This window comes from Tupaia chinensis, unplaced genomic scaffold, assembly GCF_000334495.1.
Source record: "Tupaia chinensis unplaced genomic scaffold, TupChi_1.0 Scaffold000182_1, whole genome shotgun sequence".
Lineage (NCBI taxonomy): Eukaryota > Metazoa > Chordata > Mammalia > Scandentia > Tupaiidae > Tupaia > Tupaia belangeri.
The window spans coordinates 8,867,512-8,882,044 of NW_006159657.1; the positions used below are offsets into that span (position 1 = coordinate 8,867,512).

Here is a 14,533-nt window from a genome sequence, read left to right on the forward strand (position 1 = left end):
TCCTGCTGACATAGTCTGGTGATGTCATGGTGAGGATTTTAGCAGTCGTTACGTTTCTGGTTGGTGGAGCCCAAGAAACTCAGAAGTGAGCGAGACACAAAACCCCTGAGTTCAGAAAGCCACACTCTACCAAGTTAAGTATCACATACAAAGCCCTCTCTTCCTGTCTCCTCTAGCAGCATAGTGATAAGTGATAACCCTCACCTCGAGGGTTTACTCGGTGACACGTGACGTTCTCACTGGGCACTTGACACGATTTAACCTATTCAGCCCTCCTGACCCAGAACAACCTTACAAGGTGGGTTCTGTCTTTCTCCCCATTTTGCAGATGAGAAAACTAAGGCATAGGCAGGATATGTACTTTACCCAAGGTCAGATAGCCAGGGAATGGCCGAACTGGGATTTGAACCGATATTTCTCTAAAGATACCCTCAATCACCCCACATACTGCTTCAAGTCCCTGCTTGCCCAAATGCCTAGGCTCATGATTGATGATATTTTCCATAGTCTCGGGGAAAAAAAGAGGAAAAATAAAAAGACACAAAGGGAATTTTTCATTAAACTCAGTTTACAGTGGAGTCTCACCTGATAAGGTAAGGACATTGCAATGTCAGTGCTTAGAAAAAAGAGAATTGTGTTCGGTTCAAATTATCCTTGCTATATTGGCTTAGGAGTTTGGATTATGCATTTGTCAGACCTCACTGAAGTCCACTTCAGACTTGCACGTTTCACTGTATCTAAATTTTACATCAAAAATCATAAACACATATTGGATTCTAGTGAGTGATATGAATGCTGAAGTGTTTAGGGGTGAAGGGCATTGACCTCAGCAATTGCTTTTACAGTATATCCAAAAATAAGATGGATTGTTGAAATAAAGAGATGGATATATATTAGGTCATGGGGAAAGTCATGGCATATTGTTCTGTTTTTCTATGCAAACATGCGCCACGATTATCTAGCCAACCCGATAGATGGGTAGACACAAGATAAAGCCGACTCAGGTAAATGGGAATGATAGCATCTAGATAGTGAGTATGTGGATGTTCACTCCAATGGTTCTTTCAATTTCTCTGCATTTTCGTAAAACAAAACAAAACAAAACTAATAAAGACATGTAATGTTGAGAGAGAAAATACACTTGCAAATCTTGTAGGCAGTTGTCATGCTGGAAGCACATTCTGTCTCTCACTGGCTATGGCAGTCAGATTTCTCTCCAGTTGTTGAAACTAGAGTTGCATTGGTTAAGTGTCTCGTGAAGCCAAAGAGCCAGCCTTTGTGAGTAATAGGGACCTTCCAGGACTCAGTGTAGTGAGTTGCTCAGAACACGAGACCATGTCAGACCGGCTCATTGAGAAGGGATGGATGCGAGTGCCCACACTATTTAAAGCATTCTCTCAACCCCCCTACCCCAAGCACTTTTATTTATGTAGCTGATTCTAATGATTTAAATTTGCATATGGTGTGGTTTCAATAGAGTCATTTAAAAAAATCTATCCTTTTGGATCGTTTGCTCAGGGAGAAGCCAGCTGCCATGTTGGGGGACTCTCAGGAGCTCCATGGTGAAGATCTGAGGTTTCCTGCCAACAGCCAGCACTACCATGCCAGAAGTGTGGTGAGCCACACTGGAAATGGCTCCTTCAGTCCTGTTTGAAACTGCAGTCCCAGCTGACGACTGCAATGTTATGAAAGACCCTGAGCTAGAACCATGCACTGAAACTGGTCCTAGATTCCTGACCCACAAAAACTACATGATAGTAGATGTTTATTGTTTTAAGTAACACACACACACACACACACACACACACTCTGAAGCATTCTAAGAAAACACCCGTTCCAGGGACCAGCAGGTGGTGTGGTGGTGGCTCTGGACACTCCTACATGGACAACCATGGTTTGAGTCCCGGACCTGGTGGCTTGCTTTCTCACTTTCTTTCTATCTCTCTCTGGTCAAATTAAAATAAATAAATAAAATGAAAATAAATAATTCTTTAAGAATACACATGTCCCTTCTGGTGAATATTAAAAATAACCATTTTTTATAAAGATAAGTTGATACTAAATGATAGTTAAAGTAACTTTGTATTTCTTCTTAAGCCCTAACTTGATGAAACAGAAAGCTGGCCATTTTAGGTTAACTTTCCAAATAATGAGTGACCTTCTGTCACTTAAACGTGGGCAGAAGGAGGTGGATGAAAAAAGAATGTACATCGCAGATCAGCAGGGACATGCACATCAAACCCATCATGAGGTGCCAACTCACCCCAGTTAGAACGGCCGTTATCAAAAAGGCAAGAGAAGTAACAAATGCTGCTGTGGATGCAGAGGAAGGGGGACTCCTAGACAGCGTTGGCAGGAATGTAAAATAGTGTGGCTATCACAGAAAACAGTGTGCTGGTTCCTCCAAAAGTGAGACAGACCAACCGTGATTCAGCAATCCCACGACTGGGTACATGATTTCCTTTGAGATGAAATCAGTGTGTCACAGAGATAGCTACACTTCCGTGTTCATTGCAGCATTAGTTGTAATCGCCGAGATGTGGAATCAGCCTAAGTGTGCATCAGCTGAGGAGTGGAGGAGGAAGACATGGTATGTATGCACAATGGCACATTCTGCTTTTTTTTTTTTTAAGAATCCCTTTTCCTTTCTTTCTTTTCTTCTCTTTTCTTTTTTTATATTGGTTATAGGGCATGTGTGCTTTCCAGAGAGACAGAGAGTAAGACAGCGAGAAATCACTCCCCAGGGGGGATTGCACTGTTTCAATACCTTCTCCTCCATTCTCCTCTCGGAATTTTGGGCACTCATGTACACGTACCCAGTGTGAATTAGCTGCTGGGTCTGAGACTCAAAATGTAGTTGACTGCAGGGGAGTCCAGCAACATAACCATTAAGCCACCTGTTAGTCCTATTTTTAAATAATTATTTATTGGGGCCAGCAGGTGGTATGGTGGGTTAAGGTACTGGATTCTCACAATGGTAGACTGTGGTTGGAGTCTTGGAGCTGGTGGCTCGAAAAATCACAACAAATAAATAAATAAGTGTTTTTAAAGATAACTACTTATTTATTTTTTAAAATTTGCTATAGGGCATATATGCTCATTAGAGATGGGGTGGGGGGTAGAGGAGAGTAAGAAAGCAAGTTGCCAGGTTTGGGATTCAAACTGTGGTTGGCCATGTAGGAGTTCAGTGCCGTAACCACCATGCCACCTGCTGGTTCCAGGCACATTATTAAGAAAGGATGAAATCTTGATGTTTGCAGCAACATGGATCAGCCCGGAGGATGTTGTATTAAACGAAATAAGCCAGGCACAGAAAGAGAAGTACTGTGTATTTTCTCTCTTACATGGAAGCTAAAGAGGTTGATCTCATAGGAGTAGAGGGTAGAGGGACCAGCAGGGGGCGTGGTGGTTAAGATGCTGGACACTCCCACATGGCTGACCATGGTTTGAGTCCCAGACCTGGTGGCTTGCTTTCTCACTCTCTCTCTCTTTCTCTCTCTCTCTGTCTCTCTCTCTGGTCAACTTTTTAAAAAGCGAATGAATAAATAAAATAAAGTAGAGGGTAGAAAAGAAGATCCTGTGGGTTTTGTCAGCCAAAAAAGCAATACTTGGGATTTGTATCTTTTGGGTGTAGGAGGAAGAGATGAGACTCCTCAAGGAAGCGGGTGTGACCGTAGGTGGAAATACAGCAGAAAGGAAGCCCCTAGTCACCATTTAAGAGCAGAATTTCCCTGCACTCTGAATAGGCACAAGGTAAATTCTGCCACTTATCAAAACCTGGTTTCTCTGCACCCAGGTGCACCCACAGCTCATGATTCAACTCACTCTAGCAATTGTCTATGTTCCTGAGTCTCCACTATGTGCCAAGCACTACGCTTTACCTGAGTGTTGTCACCAAGATTTGTGGCCAACTTACTGGGTAGATATTAATATCATCACTCATTTTACAGATGAAGGAACTGAAATTCAGAGAGACTTCAAAATGTGTCTGAGTACCTCCAAACAAGAGCAGAGAGTACCAAAAGTCAAACTCAGTTCCTTCTGACTCGCACACCAATGCCCTAACCTCTACATCATGACAGCTCTTTAAATGGAGCACCAAAAAGGTGGTGGTATCCCTGAGTCTACTCTGCAAGTGATCAATAGAATTGAGGCTGTGACATAAGCGCCCATCGATTCCTAGTATGAGGACAGTTGTATTTAGAACACTCTAGCAAATGTGTCTTATTTTATCCTCTTCGGCATCTATCCTCCCTTCTTCTGGTGACAGTACCCTGATTTTTCTTTAGCCCTGCCCAGCTTTCAGTTCATTTGATTTGGGTGGCACTGGCCCTGATGCCCAACTCTAGGAGTGGACACAAAACCTAAGCCCATCCAATGAGAGTACAGTGTGCCTACTCATCATGTGGCCCAGAGAGAGAGGGTGATCCAAGTTGATCCTATGGGAGAGTATCAGTTAGCTTTTGCTGCATAACAAACATCCCAAAACTTAAAGGCTTAAATAACATTTACATTAGTGCCCACTCATTTGCAGTTTTACTTTCTGCATTTAGTTACTCACAGTCAACTGTGGTCTGAAAATAGGTGAGTACGTTACAGTAAGATATTTCAGGAGAAGGGACCAACAGATGGTGTAATGGTTGTCGCTGGACTCCCACATAGCCAGCCATGGTTTGAGGCCTGGACCCAGTGGCTTAAAAAACACTGGGTGCATGTGGCTGCATGCCCAAGATCCCGAGAAGAGAATGAAGAAGGGATTGTGGCATAGCTATCCCATGTGGGGAATGATTTCTCGCTTTCTGTCTCTCTGTCTCTCCAGCAAGCACATGTGCCCTATTGCAAAAATCTCTCTCTAAAAAAAAAAAAAAAAAGGTATTTCAGGAGAAAGAGAGAGAGAGAGAATATGAAAGTTGAGATGTAAACCTGACAAGAGTAGCCTATACCATTGAACAAGTAGTGTGCACATGCCTCACACTGTGTGCGAGAAGGGAGCTGGAATCTGCAGTTGTCTTTCAGCCTATCCAGTTCCCTCTGCTGTGACTAAAGTCTACAGAATTTTGTTTTTCTTCAACATGGTCCCTAGAAAAAGCAAGTTCTTACAGAGTACAAGCACAGAAACACAGTGACATGCTCTGGCCATGAGAAAATAAACGAGGCGTACTGAGTTCCTGGGAGGCAGCACGACACTGTACTTCCCAGGGAACTTAAGGGATTGTTTCAAAAGTATTTCTTTTTTAAGTTTGCTTATTTCTTCCCTGAAAGTGAGAGATAAAGACAGAGACCTCCAATAGGGTCCCCACACTGGGATCTATCCCCAGATCAGCCATCTCAGATTACAGGCATGCACGCTCACGCCTGGTATGCCCAGGGAGGCATTGGGGTGTGAATCCTGGACCTTCCCATGTGGGTCAACATCCCAGAGGTCTGTGTTCGTGCTGCGTCACTGCTGGCCCTCAAGAGTCTCTTTGACAATATGTTGTTTTCAACATCCATACTGGCCTTAGGCCCTCCCTGCACTGCATCTACAGACGGAACGGTACAAGGAGAATGAGCCGGTCTCTTACTCACTCTGAAACCTTCAGTAATACTCAGCCTTTGGAACGTTTGAGTCAGCTGCTGTTGCTCTCACTGGAGGGTATAACACCCGCTTGAACCCATCAGCAATGTGCATGTGCTTTCTAAATCCCCAAAAGCTAACACCAGACTGGCTCGGTGCAGCAGTAACATGCTGTTCAAGTGATGCTGGATTCATATGGGAGATGGTGGGTTCTGTTCCCCAGTTGAAGCTGACCTGTAAACTTGGGCAGGTGCCCAGGATCCAGGAAGGGGATTACAACATGAGACCTCACTAAGAGTGCTTCTCTCTCTCTCACTCTCTCTCTCGTCTCTCATGAAATAAGTTTAAAAAAAAGTTAAAATATTTAATAGACAAAAAAATGAAATGTTATCTGTTGATAACGTATACATAGTAATGCCTTTGATTTGACTAATATGCACCGTATTCATGCTGGGAAAAATTATGTTGTACACTGTAAAGATACACAGTGATTAAATGTAAATAAAAAGTAATTTTTTTAAAAAAGATAACCTTGAGCAAAAATAAATAAGTTAGCATTGCCAGTGGTCATGGACTCCTTTCTGCGAAGGCTCTTGAGCAGCCGTTCTAAACCACCCTGGCTGCGTGACGGTGCTGCACGGCTGGCCTGAACAAGATGCCGCTCTCTGCTGACAGCTGTGCTGTCAGGTTGTCACCGGGCCGTTTCAGAATGTCTTAGCCTAAGCACCTTATTTGTCACTCTGTGCTCTGGCCATTGGCCTGACAAAATGCCAGTCACCTTTGTGCATCTGGCACTTGAACACAGCAGCCCCTCACTTTCCCTCCTTTGTTACTGCGCGCTGAGGAAAGGAGGGGTGAATTCGGCTGTCTTTTTATAGCCCTCTCCAAAGGTCAGCCTTTCTTCTGCAGCTGAAAGTGGCCCACGACACACTGCGTGCATAAAAGGGATGGATCAGCAGCCGGCCCTCACGTCAGGGCTGTGCTGAGCACGGAACCTACCTCCCTTTTCTTCAGCAAAGCCCCCCGGAGTTTGATTTGATGAGTTTCATTTCTGATCCTGCATGAAGAGTCCCCCTAACGTCCCATCCTTTAGGAGGCCTTGAACAATGCCCACTTTATCAGCCATCTGGGGCGCCCAGACTGTGCTATGCCCCACATGAAGCAGGTGTTCGATTTGCATGAGTAAAAACACAAAACGCAAAATAGGAGCAGCTTGCTGTAACCACATGGAGGGACGGAAAAGCCAGGCACCTGTGTGTGTTCAGTTATTTTAAGAGAACAATTTTTGACCCACCGTGTGGCTTTTGCTCACTTGCATGTATTTTACGTGACTCATTCAATATTGATTCAACAGATACTAATTGACCACCTACTATGTGTCATGCTCTGTTTTAGATGCCGGAATACACTTAGTGAACAAAATAAAGACCTCAGCCCTCACTGCGCTGACATTTGGAGCCTTGTATATTACAGGTGGGGTACCATAAAATTTATTGCTTAGACTCAGGCACTCTTAAGAGGGAAAGTGGTTGCCAGTCTGGACAGCAGGCATAGACTCTGCCCACCTTGGGTGAAACAGAGGGGTGTGTGTGGTAGTCCAAGAGCTTGTCCCATCATAGACAAAGGCCAAAAGATAGCCTCTGTAGTCAAAAAGGCACATGCTTTGGAGTTAAGCAGTGCTGGGTTTGAATCCTAGCTCAGGGACTTATCTACTGGTTGTCACCAACAATTCATCACTTCTTTCTAATCTTGAGGTTCACCTAGGGAAGTTAAATGCTGTATGGAAAACATCCATCTCCACACCTGACACACAGTAGGAGCTTAACAGATATTAGTATAATTAGTACAAATATTAGTACAATTAGTACAATTTCCTGTCTCCCAACTCAAGGCCATCCCTTGGTTCTCCCACCGCCACCGCCCCCCCGCACACATGCACATTTACTGGATTTAGAAGCTATTTTTTTGTATCTAAAATGACTGGGGCCAGAGGGTGCTGTGGTGGTTTGGGTGCTGGACTCTCACATGGCTGACTGTGATTCGAGTCTTGGACCTGGTGGCTTGCCTTCTCATTTTCCCTCTCTCTGTCTTTCTGTTTCTCTCAGGTTAGCACACGTGCCCTATAGCATACGTAAAAGAAATAATAAAAATAATAGATAAAATTAAATAATTATTTATTTTAAAAAAGAATGAAAATATCTGAAATGATTTACTTGGATTCGTAAGCAATTAGTATTGCTAAATAGTTACAGGAAATTTTCTACTGGAGGAAAAGGAGAATAATAAGATCAGTGAGAGAAATCAGAATACTTACTACATCTACAAATGCTGAGTAGTTGCGTTCATCGTGTCCCATCATCCTCCCAATCTCCGTGAAGTCACTCGTGTTTTCGCTGACCTATTTTAGAGATGCAGAGAGCACAGTCTAAATCCAGGTCAGCAAATGTTTCTGGTAGAGGGACAGCAAGTAAATATTTTAGATTCTGAAGGCCATACTGGCTCTGTCCCACCTTTTCACCTCTGCCATTTTGATACAGTTTGACATGTATATGAGGGGCGTGGCTGTTCCAATAAAACTTTATTGGCAAACACAGGCCAACTGGATTCAGCCATAATAGTTTGCTGATTCCTGAATCAGAACCCAGCTCAGGTTCACCAGGCTGAAGAAGAGGTGGATCGGAGATGTGAGCTACTCTATTTACACAACTGTTATGCATCTTGGTTTCTTCCCACTATGTTATTTCTTGGAGATCTTGTTTCCCTTTTCTTCCCCCTTACCCCTGCCCCCATCACTCCCTTTTGCTCTCTCTGGTTCTTTATTTGTCAAAGAATGTGTGCTCAGCAGAGAGACAGAGAGAGGCAGGGAGAAAGGAAGAGGGATAAGGCCAACCTCGGTGGGCATAGTCATGCAGCAGGTCATTTCTCTCTTCCTCCGTCACAGTGGGATTTGGGGTGCACTTGCACATGCCCGTGCTGTGATTCAGGACTCGAACGGGATGGGGCTGGGATTCAAACTGCAGCTGGCCATGTGGGATCTGGCTCTCCTCCACCAGTAGGCCTCGGGGCTGGCCTGGAGATTTTTCCATATCACAACAAACAGCCACGTCATTCTTCTCAATGGCTGTCGCTGACCCATTGTTCATTTAGCTGGTCCCTTGTGATGGCTGCTGTGGCCACTGACAATCTTCGGCTATTGCAAACTAGCTTCAGTGGATACCCTGCAGGCACGTCATCTGGTATGTGTCAAACTGTATCTTCGGAGTAGATTTCTAGGAGCGGAATTGTGGGGGCATCCAGCAGAAAACAAAACGCTTCTGAAGAGCCCTGTGAAGGCGCACGAGCCAGAATGCTAGAACTTTCCTTCTCACTTATCTAACCACCACACACGCAAGCACTGAACGCAGGCAGTTCATCTCCAAATAAAGGCGACTCTTGGAGTTAATGAACGATTGCACTGGGATGTTGGGACGGTTGTCCTTTTACTGCTTTCTTGATGTGGGAGTCATTCTTCACCCCTACCCCACCTCATGCCCACAACTAAACTGTGGCTTCCTGGGGGCAGAGACTGTCCTATTGACAGCGATCCATCCGTTCAGGTATTTATTGAGCACTCACAATGGGTCACACACTGTGCTAATGCTGGCCTAAGGTGATAAACAGAAGAGACAAGGTCCCTAGTGTGGGGCAGCTCCAGGCTCGGGGGCACAGAGATGAACAACAGGTAATTACGGTGTATTGGGATGAGGGCTACGATGTGACAGTTCTGGGCATGAGGAACTCCTAAAAGGGAATTCAGACAGGGGTGTGGGAGGTCAGAGAAGGCCTCCTAAAGAAAATGATGTCTTCTCTGAGACTTGCAGACATTAGTTAAATGTATCAATCCAGAGTGGTACCTTCGGCCATTAGAATAATAACCAAGAATAACAGTGCATAAACAAGCCATGAGGTAGGCAGCCCAGAACTGGTATAGTGGTCACCAGAAACCCAGACCCTTTCTGTGTCGCCATCTTTAGCAAAGGGCTTTCATCCTCATAGGTGCCTGCTTCATGGTCCACAATAGCTGCTGGAGTTCTAGCCATCGTACCAAACCCCAGGCTGGAAACGAGAGCTGGGGGAAGACAAAAAGTATGGTGTTAACTGTGTGTCCTAATTCCAAGAAACTTCCTTGGGAGTCTGACTAAGAACCTCTGCTTTTATTTCACTGACCGGAATGTCACGTGGGCAGAGCCAGTTTCAGTGTGGAAGGAGGAAGCCCAGCGTGGAGGCTGTGGCATCGGGTAAAGAATAATGGTGGCCACTTTTTGAGAAGTGGCAATGAGAATGCAGAGGGAATAGAATGGGTTTGAAATGTTTTTGGCTTTGCAGTCGAGAAGGAGTTACTGTGCATGAACTGAAAATAAAATTGGAAGAGACTAATAACTGCTTACATTTACATTTTTAAAGCTTTTGTATGAAATTACAGTTAGGAAAAAATAAGTTCTGGTGTTCATTACAAAGCAGGGTGATGCTGGTCAGCAAGACTGTGTTGTGTATTTCAAAATAGTTAGGAAAGAGGGAGTATTCTCACCACAAAAAAATGCTAACTGTTTGAGGCAGTGGGAATGCGAGTGCCCTGCTTTGGTCATCACACGACATAGATATGCATCAAAACGTCACACGACGCCCCGTAAGTATGTACAATGAGTATCTATGGCTTAAGGAAACAACAAAACCCTTCTGGGAAAAAAAAAAAAGGATATGAACAAAACTAAAAGACAAATCTATTTTCTTTTTAAAAAATATTTATTTCAAAGTTTTAAAATTTGCTGTATGGTACATAGAGAGGCACAGAGAGACAGAGAGAGGGAACATGAGAAATCGCTCCCTGGGGCAGGGAGATTGCCACACTGCAATCCCTTCTTCATTCTTTTGGGATTGGGCATGCATGCACATGTGCCTGGTGTGTTTTTCAAACCACCAGGTCCGGGACTCCAACCACAGAGTTGGCCATGTGGGATCCAGGCACCGACTAGCCCCAGACTATTTTTAATTGACTTAGTAATTGTACATATCTCTGATGCACAGTGCAATTTTTCGATACGTGTGTACCACACGCAGAGATCACACTGAGGTAACCAGTGCATGTGTTACCTCAAGTATTTATCGTTACTTCGTGTTGAGAACATTCAAAGTCCTCTCTTACCATGTCCAGATACGGTCTAGCACTGCTCAGGAGTTTGTAGAAATCGGTGCCAAAGGCAAAGCTGCTTATACTTATTCCTTCTCCCACCTCTGTTTAGCCAGATAAAAAGAAGAAAATGAGAAAGGGAGAGAAAATGTTTCTCGCCACTGGATTCCCACCATGGAGAATGGACAAGCCCACTGCATCCACCCAAGGCCTTCGCCAGTCCGAGCCCTTCTCTGGACTGCCATGGAAGGGGTGGTCGTCACGCCTCTGTAGGTCCCAAGGAGGTAAAGTGATCAAGCCGTCCCTCGGTGTGGCTTTCTGAGGGTTCCCACTCCCCCGGATGGGTATGAAGTATGAACTGTCAGCCTTAGCTGTCACCCACGATGGGTGTCTTTCCCCCTCCCTATCTGGGGATGCATCCCTCTCCCAGTCTCATCTTCCCTTTCCTCTGTGTCCTGGTTGGACTAATGGCATTTTATGAAAAACTTGAAAAAGCTGCTTTTTCTTTGGACACTATCTCAACCCTCATCAAACACTTAATATTGTTAGAAACACGCTTTCTTGTCACCTAAAGTAATACCGAGATATGAAATATATTTTATGCTCAAATACCTTCATCATTACCCCAAATTTTCTAATTTCACACACAATAAATCTCCAAATTCCTCACATATGCCCATGTCCTCCAGACCGGTAAGAGAAATAATTACAAACTGCTGTGGATCTGAAAGGGCAGAGGGAAGGTGATGCCCATGAGTTGAGGATTATCCTTCAAAGCCTGTTCTACCTGCTAAGAAAATGGACTTGGAAGCAATTTGAGGAGGTAAAATTACAGGTTTTAAGATTAATTCAGTGTTCGGGGTGAGGCTGAAGAAAGAGTCAAGGCTAAAATTTGGCTTCTAGTTTTGTTTTTTTTTTTAGTTTTTTACCATATGACAAGTGCACTTGCTGGAGAGAGAGAGACAGTGAGAGAGAAAGAGAGAAATCCCCCCCCGCCCCGGGGGGATGGCCATGCCACAATCCTTTTTCCTCCCTCCTCCTCTCAGGATTTTGGGCACGCATGCACACACATGCCTGGTGTGATTCTCAAGCCATCAGGTCTGGGACTCTAACTGCAGCCAGTCCTGTGGCGGTCCAGCTCCCTAAGCACCACGCTGCCTGCTGGCCTCCAGATCTGGTCTTTTATCTCCAGTGGTCAGAACTCTATCTAGCTCAAAACGGATGCTAACTATGTGCTTGTGGGTGAGGAATGACATACAAAACTCTTCCCCAAAGCAGTCGACTTACCTCGACTTCCTTTTTTCTATCCTATATTTGTTCATTTTCCTAGTTATTCAGCCTGAAATTCACGACTGACTCATTTTTTCTTTAGGTCCTGTATTAGTCAGAGCTCTGCAGAGAAACAGAACCAATAGATATAGGCTACAGGAGATAGATTAGATGGACAGATTATTTTAAGGAATTCATGGGACCAGCAGATGGTGTAATGGTTACCTCTCTGGACCCCCACATAGTTGACTGCGATTCAACTCCCAGACCTGGTGGCTTAAATTCACGCTGGGCACATGTGCGTGCATGCCAAAAATGCCTAGAGGAGAATGGAGGAGAAGAGATTGCAGCATGGCCATATTCCCCTGGGGATTGATTTCTTGCTTTCTTTGTCTCTCTCTGTCTTTCTGGTGAGTGCATGTGCCCTACAGCAAAAACCTCTCTTAAAAAAAAATGTATAAGGAATTCATTCATGCGACTATGGTGGCTGAGAAGTCCCCAGGTCTGCAGTGAGCAAGCTGGAGACCCGGCTGGAGAGCTGTGGGTGTAGTCCTAGTCTGAAAAGCCAGTAGCTTGAAACCAAAGAAGAGTTGATGTTTCAAAGTGTAAAGGCCAGAAAAGACCGATGTCCCAGCTTGTAATGAGTGAGGCAGGAGTACTTCTCTCTTTCTCAGTCTTTTTGTTCTATTCAGGCCTTGGAGAGATGGCATGTGACCCACCCTCATCAGGGAAAGCAATCAGTTTCATTCCCAGTTCGAAGGTCAATCTCATCCAAAAACATCCTCCCAGATATATCTATACTGCTTGCCCAAACATCTGGGCACCCTGTGGCCCAGTCAAGTTGACACAGAAAACTAACCTTCACAGGTCCTTTTCAGTGGGTCAGCAAGCTCTGCTCTTCTTCTGGAGAGTTGCTTTCTGTATATCCAGGGCACCTGGCAGGAAAGAAAGGCACACTCAAAAGGGATATGGAAGGGAATTAAGTGATGGCCTGTTTAGAAAGGTGCGGGCAGGATGCAGGAAACTTAAGGTTAGTGGGCGGTGAAATCTGCAGAGACTTGCAACCTTAAGAAGCAGTTAGGACCAATGGGCCTGAGGGGGCAAGCAGAGGGGATATACCAGGCACTATTCAAAGGATTTTACATACTAACTTAAAAGTTTTTTTACTGAGATATAATTCACACACCACAATTCTCCAATTCAAGGTGTATTTCATTAGTTCCTAGTGTATTCACAGGGTGGGCGATCATCATGACGGTTTTAGAACATTTTCATTGCCCCAAAGGGAACCCTGGGCCCCTTACCATCACCATCCCCCTGCCCATGGCCTCATTTTCACAGGCCTGGATAATAAGTAATCTACTTTATTTTTTTAATTATTTATTTATTCATTCATTTATTTTAATTTGACCAGAGAGTGATACAGAGAGAGAGAGAGAGGGAAAGTGAAAAATCAAGCCACCAGGTCCAGGACTCAAACCGTAGTTGGCCATGTGCGAGTGACCAGTTCCTTAACTACCACGTCACCTGCTGGTCCCAGTAATCAACTTTCTAAGCCTACAGATTTGCCTATTCTGGACGTTTCACATAAATGGAATCATAACATGTGGGCCTTGCAACTAGCTTTTTACACTTGGCCTACTGTTTTCAAGGTTCATCCATGACAACACAGATGCTACCATTTTACAAATGGGGCATTAAGCACAGGTAGGTTAGGTAACACCTGGTAACAGCAGAGTACGGATTCCTCACCCGTGGTGTAGACCATTGAGCCACACTACTTCCCAGTCACTACAGACCGCTTGCCCAGGTCATCATCCATCCTCAAGGGGAGCTATGTTAATGTCCCCAATGGTCTCTGTCTCCCCATCTCCAGTCCCCCCTGAACCCACTGCCCAACTTATAGCCACTCAAATTCTCACTCCATCACCACCTCCTGGGCAGGGAACGTGAGGTCTGTATCTGCCCAACCTGTTCTCCCTTCTCCTGGTGAAGAAACTCTGGCTTCCTTAGTGGGAACCATCCCTATTTCACTCTCAGCCCATGGGCTCTGGGTGAAATTATTCCCACTCCAACTGCTGCAGGAGCAGCCATGTGAACAGGCCTAACCAATGAGAGCACCACACTCCCCCAGGCCACAGTGATTGGTCCAGAGTCAGGAGAAGAACAGGCTGGAGTGGGGGAGGGTGGTGAGTTGAGGATTCTGGAGGACTAAGTGTCTGCTCTTCTGCAGAAGCCAGAGGAAAAGACCCTCTACCACCCTTCTCGTGGATGGAGGGGGTTAGAAGTCCCTGTGTAAAAGGGCTACAGCCATTTTGCTGTCATTCATGAGGATGGCTGGGGTGGGGCAGGGAGGTGATGCTGTGAGTCTAATATCCACCATGTGGAAAGGAGACAGGAGTGGCAGGGAGAGAGAGAGGCCAAGAATTGAGTTTGAGCTCCTGGATCAAGCCATATCTGAAGAAAGAGACCTCCAGATATTTCATTTAGCAGGGCTAATAACTTCCTGTCAGAAACAAAGGTGAGAGGTTTTATGTCTC

At 44.9% G+C, this 14,533-nt stretch overlaps 1 long non-coding RNA gene across 1 annotated transcript; it reads right to left on the reverse strand.

The window, feature by feature from the left end:
• Positions 1–9,134: 9,134 nt before the first annotated feature.
• On the reverse strand, positions 9,135–14,018 carry LOC102488775 (uncharacterized). The gene is made up of 3 exons (XR_334267.2): positions 13,965–14,018; positions 12,853–12,928; positions 9,135–9,665 (listed from the first exon to the last, which is right to left on the reverse strand). It is a non-coding gene; the product is annotated as an uncharacterized LOC102488775 (long non-coding RNA).
• Between the last annotated feature and the right edge of the window lie 515 nt (positions 14,019–14,533).